The following is an 11,402-nucleotide window of genomic DNA, read 5'->3' as shown; positions in this document are numbered from 1 at the left end:
TGTTGTTGATATGAGACTGGAAAGAAAGAGTACTGTCGAGGATGACACCCAGACTCTTTACCTGAGGGGAGGGAGAAATGGAACGGTTATCAATGTCAATACTGAAGCTTTTGGTTTTAGCCAGGGTGGATTTTGTACCAATGAGAAGAACCTCTGTTTTATCTTTGACGCTTTGTTTTTTTTTAAAGTCCCGACCCGACTCATTAGCTGTCAGCAAAATGTTAAATGAGCTGCGGTGAGTTTAAAGATTGGATTCAAACCGAGGCAGCTTTGAAACCCAGTTTGGGGGGGGGGTAGTTTGAACGTTTTGAAGGGTTCTGTGGAAAGTTATAAACAGTATCTTACCTGTTTTGGAGGAGGAGTTTAATTCTGACAGAGCTACGATCCAATCGGTTCATGCAAATGTTGTTTTATAAACCTTTCCAAAACTGTCGGTTTTGCATCACATGAAATTCGGATCATTTGCAAACGCAAGCGGCCACGGTAGCAGCTAGCTTTGGCGAGTGTTTCCTAATATTTCTGCCAGATAAACTGTAATGCCAGGTTGGCAGCAGTGTGAAGCTTTGATGTGTATAAAATTTTAAAAACTTGGGTAGTTTTAAGACGGATATTTGGAAACGGGTCCACTCGAACCAAACTGACGAACAAGGAGGAGTCCGATCAGACGAACTCCCACAGCAGATCCTGCAACAGCCTCCGTCCTTCAGGCTCGGAAAACACTAATATTTAAACCTTCGCGCCGCCAGGAGCGCGTGTTGGGAAGGACTCTCAGCTACTACCACACCAAATCTCTGCCTAATATCTGTAAAAGCGACTGAAGTTTAACCACTTATGTGTTCGCCGGGGTCGAATAACTGTGGTGGCCATCTTGAATCGAGTCAAAAAAGACGTGCATCCGGTGGTTAATTTCCGAGGGTTTCGTTAAAATCCGTTCTCTGGTTCATGAGATGTTTCACTAACAGACAGAAACGTTTCGAGCCGGAGTTGTTCAAAGACGGCAGCGACACGCTCGGGTCGTAGCACCGAATTGAGCTCAGAAACCGAAGTATCCACGACAGGTAAGCCGTTTATTACCTTTACACAGAACTTCGGGTTTAAAAAACGTCCGAACTGTCCCTTTTCCGTTGAGTGCAAACGGGACAGTTTCTTGTGTTTATGCAGTCAAAGTGCTACTTCCTTCAAGACAAATATGGTACATTTCTCCACCCTTTATATAAATGTACAGAAACTGTTGGTATCGTCGCAGATGTTTGTTTTAACTTCCAACAGAAAAGCGTCGTTTCCAAATCTGAGCCATGTGGGATTCATGCAAGAGAAAGGGAGAGACCTTATTTTAGAGATTTTTAAAAGATGACTGCAGTCTTTATCTTCCCCTCTATAGGTCTAATATTGCTGCTAATATATAAAAAAAAAATCTATATTTTAGCTTGTCCAGATTTTAAATATGACTCTGTTTATATATTATTAAGGCAAGTGATGTTCCCAAACACAGAACTCGTCCACTTCACCTGTCGGTAATTAGCATCTATAAGTGCCAAACGGTGCTAGCAGAGTAAAACTGTAGTTCCTTTTCGGTTTCATTATGTTGGCATTCAGCTCAAGGTTGTTGTTTTTTTTGTTTTTTTTTAACCCACCTGATCCGATGAGTCCGTCAGTAAGTGGATGTTTTCACCCGACTCGGCACTGAGGGGGATTTGGGGGTGAATGTGTGAAAAATGTACGTTGATTTGTGAAAAAAAGAAACATTTCTCACTTGTCCTGTTCATGGAAGGTGGCCCAACAGTACTTTACAGACATTATTTATGCAATAAATTAGTTCCACTTGAGTTATTTGCGAAGGTAACTGATTGTTCCTGCTTCTGGATTGTTTTACACTGTTAATATCTTTTTTTATTATTATTATTCTCATTATTATTGTGATTATTGTCTTATTTTATCATTAAACTGAGCCTCGTTCATCAGCCTGTGTCCGTCTGCCGGTTATTTGGGAGGTTTTCGTTAAGGCCCGTCGTGTCTGGAGCACCTTCCTTCTCAGGCCACCTCGGCCGGCGCCGTTCGCCGAGGAGGAGCAGCAGCGTCACGCCTCGGCCAACGTTTCCTCGTCTCTCCTCGTTTCTCCTCTCCAGCCGCTTGTGTTTTGCAATCTTGCGGTTTCTGACCACATTTTTGTCATTTCGACAGTTTGCGGCTCATTGTTGACCATCTAAATTTGAACAGGATTTTAGAAAAAACATTAAGAAATATAAAAACATAAGCTCAATGAGCTAAATCAAAGAGAGGCTCCAAATCTTGCATTTATAATCCCTTGACTTGTAGGTGTTTATTATTTTCACAGGCTCTGATTGTCTCTTTAAAAAGAAAATCTTCCTTTGTTCAAACAATTTCACCTATTAAATAGATTTGACAACTATAATTGAGTCTATAAACTACAGTGTCAACACTGAACATTTCTCTCCGTTATGGGTGCACTAATTAGGTAGCTTTTGTGTTTTACAGCACGAAGCAGGGGCTCCCCAAACTACACTTTGTGCCCCACAAAACAAAAGTGGCCGAGGCCTTCGACTCTAATTATTGCAGATTAGATTTTACGCCACAAATCCCTGATAGCTAGAAATCCTGTGTCTGTTCATCTCACTTGTATGTGTCAAACTCAGTAACACAAGGGGGCCAAAGCTCAAAACCTGATCCTAGCCAAGGGCCAATCTGTTCATTATTTGTTTAAAAGAAGGTGTAAAATGTAGTATGTGAAATTATTCATATCAAAATACAAATTACCTTCTCCCAATGGCATTTTATGTAGAATTTAGAGCATGAATAACTTAATGGCTAAATACAGAAATGTCAAATTTAAAGAAACAGAGTTCATTTCTTTTGCCACACTTTCTATCAACAACTTCTGCATTATTTCTTAGTAATAGATTTGATCACAATCCATCAAATCAGTAAAAAAAAATAAAACCCTCACTCGGTTCAAAGCTTTTCAACACACTCGTCTTTGGCGACATCTGGTGGCCAAAAGTAGAAACAGCAGAAATGAAACTGAAATGACCTTTATTATGAGTTGAGAGCATTTGTTTAATATCATTTCTATATGATATGAAGCTGTCTTTGTGATGCTTTGAACATGTGTGTTTTTGTGTACTGAAACTGGTTTTCTGAAGGTCTCTTTGTTTTTTACGCTGCATTTAAATCTATGCAGAGTTCAACCTGTTGGATTTAGATTCAGGTTCTTCTCCTTCACAGCGTGCTGCCGACAAACTTACAGTGTACCTGAAAGAGATAACCTTAAAATAAACTGGATGTTTTATTGCTCTTGGCTGGTCTGGGAGGTTGTGTCCCTCGGCTGATTGTAAGAATGTGCTCCACGTGAACCCTATTATCTTCCAGTCGAACCTGTTCGGTGTTTTTCGCTTGACGGTTCATTTCTTTTTGGCGTTAACGAGCAGCTACAAGCAGACCTGCAACAGGCAGACCAGCAGAAAGGTCACGGCAACATAAACGCACGATGAGCCAGTGGTGGAGAGAATTATTCATATTACATACATGTATTGTTTTGTCTTTTATTTGTCCTAATGTTTTTGAAAAGCCTAAGTTAGAATGAGTTTAAACACGCCTCCAAAGGATTTCTAACTCAAGTGTCTCACAGAGGATCAACAGTATTTCCATGATGCAAAAACTGAAGGAACAAAACAAATTAAAAGTGCCAGTCCATGAGCACTGAAGCATCTTTACTACTATTTGCTCGTTATTCATCAAAAACTAAACAACTCTCCTCACACAACAACTGGACTTTGTTAAGTCGAGAGGAACAAGCAGCCCCGTTAGGAGCTTATAGCTCAGATTTTACTTTACAGAAAGTTAACGTTTACATGTCTGAACTGCCATTTTGATAACTTTAATGGTTTTTAAACAACATTACAGTTTATTTTTTAGGATTTATTAAAGACTACACCACAGGATGTTGAACTTGATGTCACACACCAACTCTCTCACTTTTATAGGACTTTGGATTTTATTTCAAATCTGCCCCCAGAGTACAAAGTGCACACACCCAAGCTCTCATTGACTTCCATTGCATCTGAGCTCAGATTTTGCTTTTTAAACCTGGAATAAAACTGAGCGGACGCACAAAAATAACACGTGATGACCAGATGCTTCTACCAATGACAGCTCAGGAGCTTCCTTTCAAAACCACCTGTAGTTTTTTTTCACAGTGACTGTTTGTTTGAGGCCTAATTTCCACTCTGCGTTTCTTCCTGCCTCATGAAGAGTGCTGTCAGGGAGTGACAGACATGGGTGTGCAGTTACTATGGAGACCATGATCCACCACTGGCAACAGCTTTAACATTGGTGAAATTCACTGTTGATCAGTTCAAGTACCTTTATTATCTCTTTACACGTTTTATATAGATTACACATCAAAACGCTGACATTTTGTCAGTTTAGATTACTACAGAAGTAACTCGCAAACTAGCGTCGGCCTTTAAGGATGACGGCTGTCAGAACCTCAGGCGGGAGCTGCATCGACATCCTTCAAAACTTTGCAGAATATTTCTAGTTTCGTCTATCATTTTACTGAAGTGGGCTATAACTAATCTAATAAAAATCGGTTATATTGAGTTTGGTCGTAATTAAACTCATTTTCTCTATTATATATATATATATATATATATATATATATATATATACACCCACCCTAAAATAGGACACATTCCTGACGGTGCTGTCCATCCGTCTGTGGACATATTCTTGTTTAGGCTCTAAATTGGTAACCCCTTAACGCAGGAATGTGAAACTGCACAGCCGGACACCTCATGGGTCGAGGATGATCCCTATTGATTTCAAGGTCAAAGGTCAAGGCCACAGGCGAACCCTTTGTGAAAACCTTGTCTGCGCTCCAACTCTAGACTTGTGTATTCAGGAAAGTTGTGTGATAAACCGTGGGGAAGAATTATCTTCATGCATGTTAACTGAGATGAAACCGCACTAATTTCCTGTTGTGTTTCCACAAAGTTTCTTCAACTGCAAGTGCAGATTGTTCTAAATCTAGGAAATATAGAGCGGAGTTTAGAACTTCAGGTGTGCATAGACCTTCAGTAAATACTGAAATTATCTGACCCTCACAGATTAAAGACACATAAAAACTATGTGACTTCTGGAGAAGTGGTAATACATAAACCACTTCTAAGGAGTTTTTTGGGGGATTTTTTACCTACAGTGAGTTGTGCTCTTTTTACGTCTATGAGAAATAAATTTCAAATCGACGTACATTTAAATTACAGGTTACTGGGCAGCAAGAATAGAAATACATGCTTGGGTAAGAAACTGTTCTAGTTCCGCTTTTGCTCTATATTTCCAACCAGCACTTTCTTATTATTGTTATATAAATAATCTAGAAAAATATGTAATTTACTTTGTAATGATTTTATTTAACCTGCGCTAACATTTTGTTGTTCCACAGTCTGCAGACTTCTCCATCTGTCAGGAAGTTTAATCATTTTTGATGCACACTTTGGGAGTCTAACTTGTGGGATATTTCCTACCCGAGCAGTTACAAATTATAACTCCTTTATCTCGTCTAACGCGAGAGAAATGTTTGTTCTTCAGGAAAATTTTAAAGTATGCATGTTCTCTTTAGCTCTGTGACGTTCATCTAAATAAGACAGACTGACTTCATTTCATTTAAAATGATTTGATCGTTTTTTCCTTCATTTATTGACTGATTAGTGGTTTCTGCTTGCGGTCTGTATCTCGTATTTACGGTCATGTGTCTCAGCTACACGGTTCGTTACGTTAACGGGTGACGTCACCACGCACAGCGATCAGGTTACGCCCATTGAGAAAAAAAGAAGAGGGGGGCGGGGCCTACAGAGCGGTATTTACGGGTCCTGGCTCGTGGAGAATGACCCTCAGCCCCTGATACGCTGTGCGCGGCAGAACAAAAACAAAAAGGCACTTATTTCACCAGCACTGGGTTGTTGTTGTTTGTTTGATTTTCGGCAGAACTGGACGGCCCTCCTTTTAACAGAAACAACTAATAAACCTGAAAACTGCGGGAGCCAAGGTGAGTGATGCGCCTGAGGTAACTAGGTCCGTGAACGCCGCACCGCTAGTCAGAACGTCGTCTCGAGCTAGTTGCTAAGTCCGGACTTTTTTAAAAGTTAAAATTAAGGCTGGAGTTGGCGGCGCCACGCGGGTCAAAGTGCTAAACTTCGGTCGGTGCTGCCTCTCGTTTCCTCCCGGCTTCGTGTCGAAATGAAGCAAATCAAAACTCGACGCTTTTCACGGGCTGCGTTTTTCCTGGCGCGTGCTGGCGGTCGTTTCCTTTGAAAGTGGGGGTGGGGGCAAAAACACTGGGGAGAAACGCGCCGCACGGCCACACGAGAGAGGGGGAAAAAACTGAGCAAACTAAAATAAAGAGGCTTTGTCTCGGGAAGCGAGAGGTGAGAGGATGGAGGTGTTTGCGCCCCGAGGAGCCTCTGCAGGATGTAGGTCCTTCAGAACAACCAGACCATATTATTTCCTCCCCACAGAGAGGAGAAAGGGTCCTCAGGAGGAGCTGCAACAAGAAACCCCGCCTGCTGGGGCGAACAGCTGGAAGGGATGCCAGGTTTCTTGTTTGGGGAGATTTCTTGGCGTGACTTCACCTTCTCAGCTGACATGTTTGCTGGCTGTGAAAGCCTCCAGAGCAGCAGCACCTCCTCCTCCTTCAGGCTGGAGGGTCTGAGATTCTCAGGGACTCAGTTAAACACCCCTCTCTGTGCCATGGCATGTTTTGATTTGTTCACAGCTGTTTAAGACTCAAGTTATTTATCCATCGGCTACTATCATAATGTTTCTGCCCGTATCTGTTTGTCTGTTAGCAAAATATTCATGGATTTCATTGAGACTCTTAGAAAGCAATTCATGGATGTACATCCACAACTGATTACCATTTGGAGTGATTCAACATGGCCGCCGCAGCTAATTTAACACACACTGAGCTAAGTTTTGGTGGTCAATGCATACTCAACGTATCGTGATCTTAGTTTTTGGCGTTAAAGACAGCGGGCGATATGCATTCCTTCAGTTTTTACCAAGCCTTTTTTTATCGGGTTAAATAGCTTTTCAGATTTAGATAAACAATCCTTTTCAGACATTTTCATGTCACAGAGCTTCTTTCCTTGCAGTAATGGTAAATGGCCTGCACTTGTATAGCACTTTATCAAGTCCAAGGACCCCAAAGTGCTTCACACCACATTCAGTCATTCACCCATTCATCCATTCATTCACACACTGGGGGGGGTTCGAACCAGCAACCCATCTGGTTACAGGATGAACCCCTACCCCCTGAGCCACTGACTCATAATGATTCATCATGCTGAATGAACTGTGTCGTTTAAATGAAAATAAAATATGAGCACACAACCAAGAACCGATGATTCTCCTCATCTGTGCGGCTGTAGAAGGGTTACAGATTATCTTACGCGTCTCACTCACATTTATGCTTTTGTTAACAATCAAAGAGCTCCACTTTGTAAAGAAAGTGCAGTCAGATGTGTTTCAGTGTCGTATAATGAGCTGCGTTTGTGTTCGTGGCACGACTGAATATTGATTGTTTAGTTAATGCGGGATCTCAGGCTCTTCCCAGGAACAGGCAGCCGCAAGCTGGTGTGTTTGTTTTCGCTGCTTTCTGAAGGAAAAACAAGTCTGAAAAATGGGGTTAGTTATTCAAACAAAAGCATTTTAGCCATTTTCTCTATATAGTTGGTGACAAAATACACTCAACTTCAACTTTTTGTGCAGATAAAACTGGTTCCAGAGTGGGGGAAAAATGAATTGCCACACTTGTGTCTTCATTTGGAGGAAATCTGACTAAAGATGGCTGCTACAAAAGAAATGGTCATTTATTTAAAATAAAAAAAAACCACCTTTCAGTAGTTGTTCCTGGCTATAAATGGTGGACAATATAAAAACCCGGGAACTGTTCTTTATGACATACTGACCTTTGACCTGCACGTGGACTCACTTTGTATTAGGGCTCATTAGAGAAGCTCTGTGGTCCTAATGTGGGTTCTACCTTTTTATGAGAACGTTTTACTGAGCCTCTTTTAACTGGTTTGGATCTTTATCATGTGCGAACAGGAGCAAGCTCCTGCTGGTCCAGCCCTAAAGATAAAGAACTATCACTGATGGACCATCCTTGACTCACTTCCTGTCCTTTTACTCCAGAGGAGGGACAACTCAGACCATTTACCTTTAAGGATGACGCTACAAAAAACTAAAGTTTAACTATTTATTGTAGTAAGGCAGAGAGTTGGTACAAGAACCAGCGCTGGGACTTCTGTAGACAACATCTTAAGGATGAAGCCGGAAGCACAAGCCCAGAACGAAGGAAGTGTCCACTTACGTAGATCCTAGGCTCCGCCCATTTTTAGAGGGCCGTAGCACTTCCCTTCGTTTTCTATGTGTAGCAGGAGATGGCTTTAACTGTTTCAAGCAAGTGTTTCAACTAAATCAGCTTCAGCCTTAACAAACATGGCCACATCTCAGTGAGTCTTACCAATACGGAGCATAAATCTGGTGTGTAATTCCCAGCACATACTCCAAGCGCTAACGAATCGTGCATAATGGTGGTGCATAATGTTATTTATGAGGTTTGACCGAAACGGCTACAACTCCGATTGACAAAGTTACTACAGCATTTAGGTTGGTTTTGGTGCTTTTGTTTGGACAAAGACATTCCTAGAAACAGTCTCGTGTTTACGGGGATATTTTTTAGAAACAACCCAAAAAAGGTGATTGTCTTGTAAAAACTGTGTTTCTGCGTTGACAACCTCTGAGTTCCAGGCATTTATGCGTTTCACGCCTCGTGTTTATTTTGCCCCTTTATTCATACAGTGTTGTGGTGACACATTAAGTGTCAGCACAGCAGCAGCCTGTTCAGGACTATTGCTTCTTTGATATTTTTGATTTTAAGAAAAAAAAGGTTATCTTCCCTGTATGATTGGACTTATTGTGAATATAGTCCACTTATTACAAGTCCTGCTGCTGGGACAAATATGTCTTTGCAAATCCTGTGTTCCTTCATTGTCCCCCGTCCTGTGGATCAGTGTGGCGGGGTACACACATTCTGCCAGTAAAGACGCTCCTTTGTCCATAGTTTCCACTTTGTAACGCTTTCCAAGTTAATGAAATGGCACAAACAGATGTAGGCTCCCTTTAAAGGTGATCCGAGTCATAAAAGGTGCTTGTTTTTAGTCTTTCATTTTAGAAAAAATGCACTAATTTAAAATTAACAATCAAAGATGGAAAAAAATGACTAGGGTCTGTTCAGCATTCTCCGTGATCACTCAGAAGTGTGACGTATCGAGAGCCAAACAGGAACTCGAACAAGGCAGGAAATATCAAATACAAAAACTGACCCAAAACTCAAACAGCTGAGTCCTTCTTTAGCTTCAAGAAGGACAAGAGAGTAGGATGGATGTGGTTAGTTTAGCTCCTGGTGAAAATTTTAACCTAAAGTCTGGAGACTGACTGTGGAGTTAACGTTTTACTCAGAAATACTGGCAAGCGATGGCGTTTTTGCTCATATTTATGTGTAGTATTTGTTGGAAAAACTGGAATCATTTTATTAAAACTTTAGAAACTATTCACTGGATGCACAACTGATTGTTTTGAAGTCGGCATCTAATCAGGGTTGACCAACACAAACTGGCTACGACTCAATCGATGTTACAGCGACTGAGCTGGGATTTGGTGCGGTAGTAGCTGAGAGTCCTTCACTGTCCGACTGAATCCCACTATCCAAACGGCACCGGACGCCTCTAGCTGTCCGGATGGGAAACTCCTTGCAGACTGTGTGACCTCGTTATAAAGCTCGAGGGTTCCTCCTGTGAAATGTGGGGCTCCAGTTCCCGACAGCATCACTTCAGACCAAAAAAGGAAAAAAAGTGTTTTCAAACCAAATTTGCTTTTTTCTTCTGCTTCCGTTTTCCCTGCTAAACACTGAGACAGTAACCTCCTCAGTGTCCTACAGCGGTCTGCCACAGCTGGCTCCGCCTCCTTCTGTGTCACCAACCAATCGGGTGACTCCGCCCACGCAATCAGCCCCACTTCGCAAAAACTCTAAAAACAAGTCATTAACATTTGAAATCAGAGAAAAGGACCGCTGGAGTGTTTCTTGATAATGTTTCACTAAAAGAAGAAACATGAAAAGTTGTTATTTTGATATTTTATTTCATTTCCCCTTTTAACCGATGGAATAATCAACAAAAAAAGGTGACAGAAATAACTGATCGCTTCAGTTTGACAAATCACAGATTTCATTTCCCAGACGCTTTGCGCTCACCTGGCTGTTGGGCTGATTGATTGTTGAAACGATTGTGAGGCAGATTGAGTATCTCAGCGCTCCAGAACATCACACATTGATTATGGAGCTGAATCAGCTAACAGGACACAGTGATGACATGGTTATAGAGGCTTCGTGAGACATTATGAAACCATTATGGGGTGGAAACATGCTGTTAAAGTCTATTTGTGTTCATTCACCCCCCTGGAAACTCAGAATGTGTTTGCACAAGGCAAAATCCCTGGGTGTTTATTGTGACCAGAAAGTTTGTTTCCCGGTGTTTGCGTAAGGGCTAAATTCCACTTCTATCAAATCAGGACCTCACTGTGTTAAAGACCATCAGGAAACTTTAGACTTTCTCTGCGACACATTCGTTTCTTCTCACTTTACAAAGACGGCTTACATATTGTCATGCGTAATAAATGGAAACAAACTCTGTGGAATGAGAATATCTTGTTGAGAGCTAAATCTTAATAATAGTTTTGTGTGAACTCGATAATCCCCCTAAGTTTTTTTTGGCCCGGGGGGGGAATCAATACGACCGAAAGTTCGAGTTTATGTTTTGCTTCTAATAACGGCAATAAATGTATTATTTGAATAATAACATAAATAGCACATTTGAATCAATAAATAAAAGGTTTTATAACTTGGAGAGTTTGTTTACCAAGAGTGGAGCTTTTCTCTCTGCAGTCCCAGAGACCCCCACCCCCCATCGATACCCTGAGTGCTGTATTCCATCTGTTGATGTCTCTTGTCTTGCTCTTCCTCTTTGACAGCCAGGCCACGTTGAAGCCAGTCCTCCGGTATTGACCGGTCTTTGGCCGCTTGTTTGTAGAGGTGGAGTTGGGTGGGGGGGTTGTGTTTAGGGCTTTTGTTGTTGTTGTTTTGAATGGGGTGCAACATTTTCCCCCATCACACGCTATCTCTCTCTTTCTACCTGTTAGGAGTTCGGTCACGCCACCCACAGGTCAGACGCGTCTGGACGCCATCGATGGCGCTCCGGGCACATTGGTAGTTTTAGACACAAGAAGTCTCGAGGAGGTCGGGGGCGATGGCGTATCTCCCCCCAGCC

This window comes from Kryptolebias marmoratus, linkage group LG12 (assembly GCF_001649575.2).
Source record: "Kryptolebias marmoratus isolate JLee-2015 linkage group LG12, ASM164957v2, whole genome shotgun sequence".
Taxonomy (NCBI): domain Eukaryota; kingdom Metazoa; phylum Chordata; class Actinopteri; order Cyprinodontiformes; family Rivulidae; genus Kryptolebias; species Kryptolebias marmoratus.
This window is presented reverse-complemented; position numbering follows the sequence as displayed.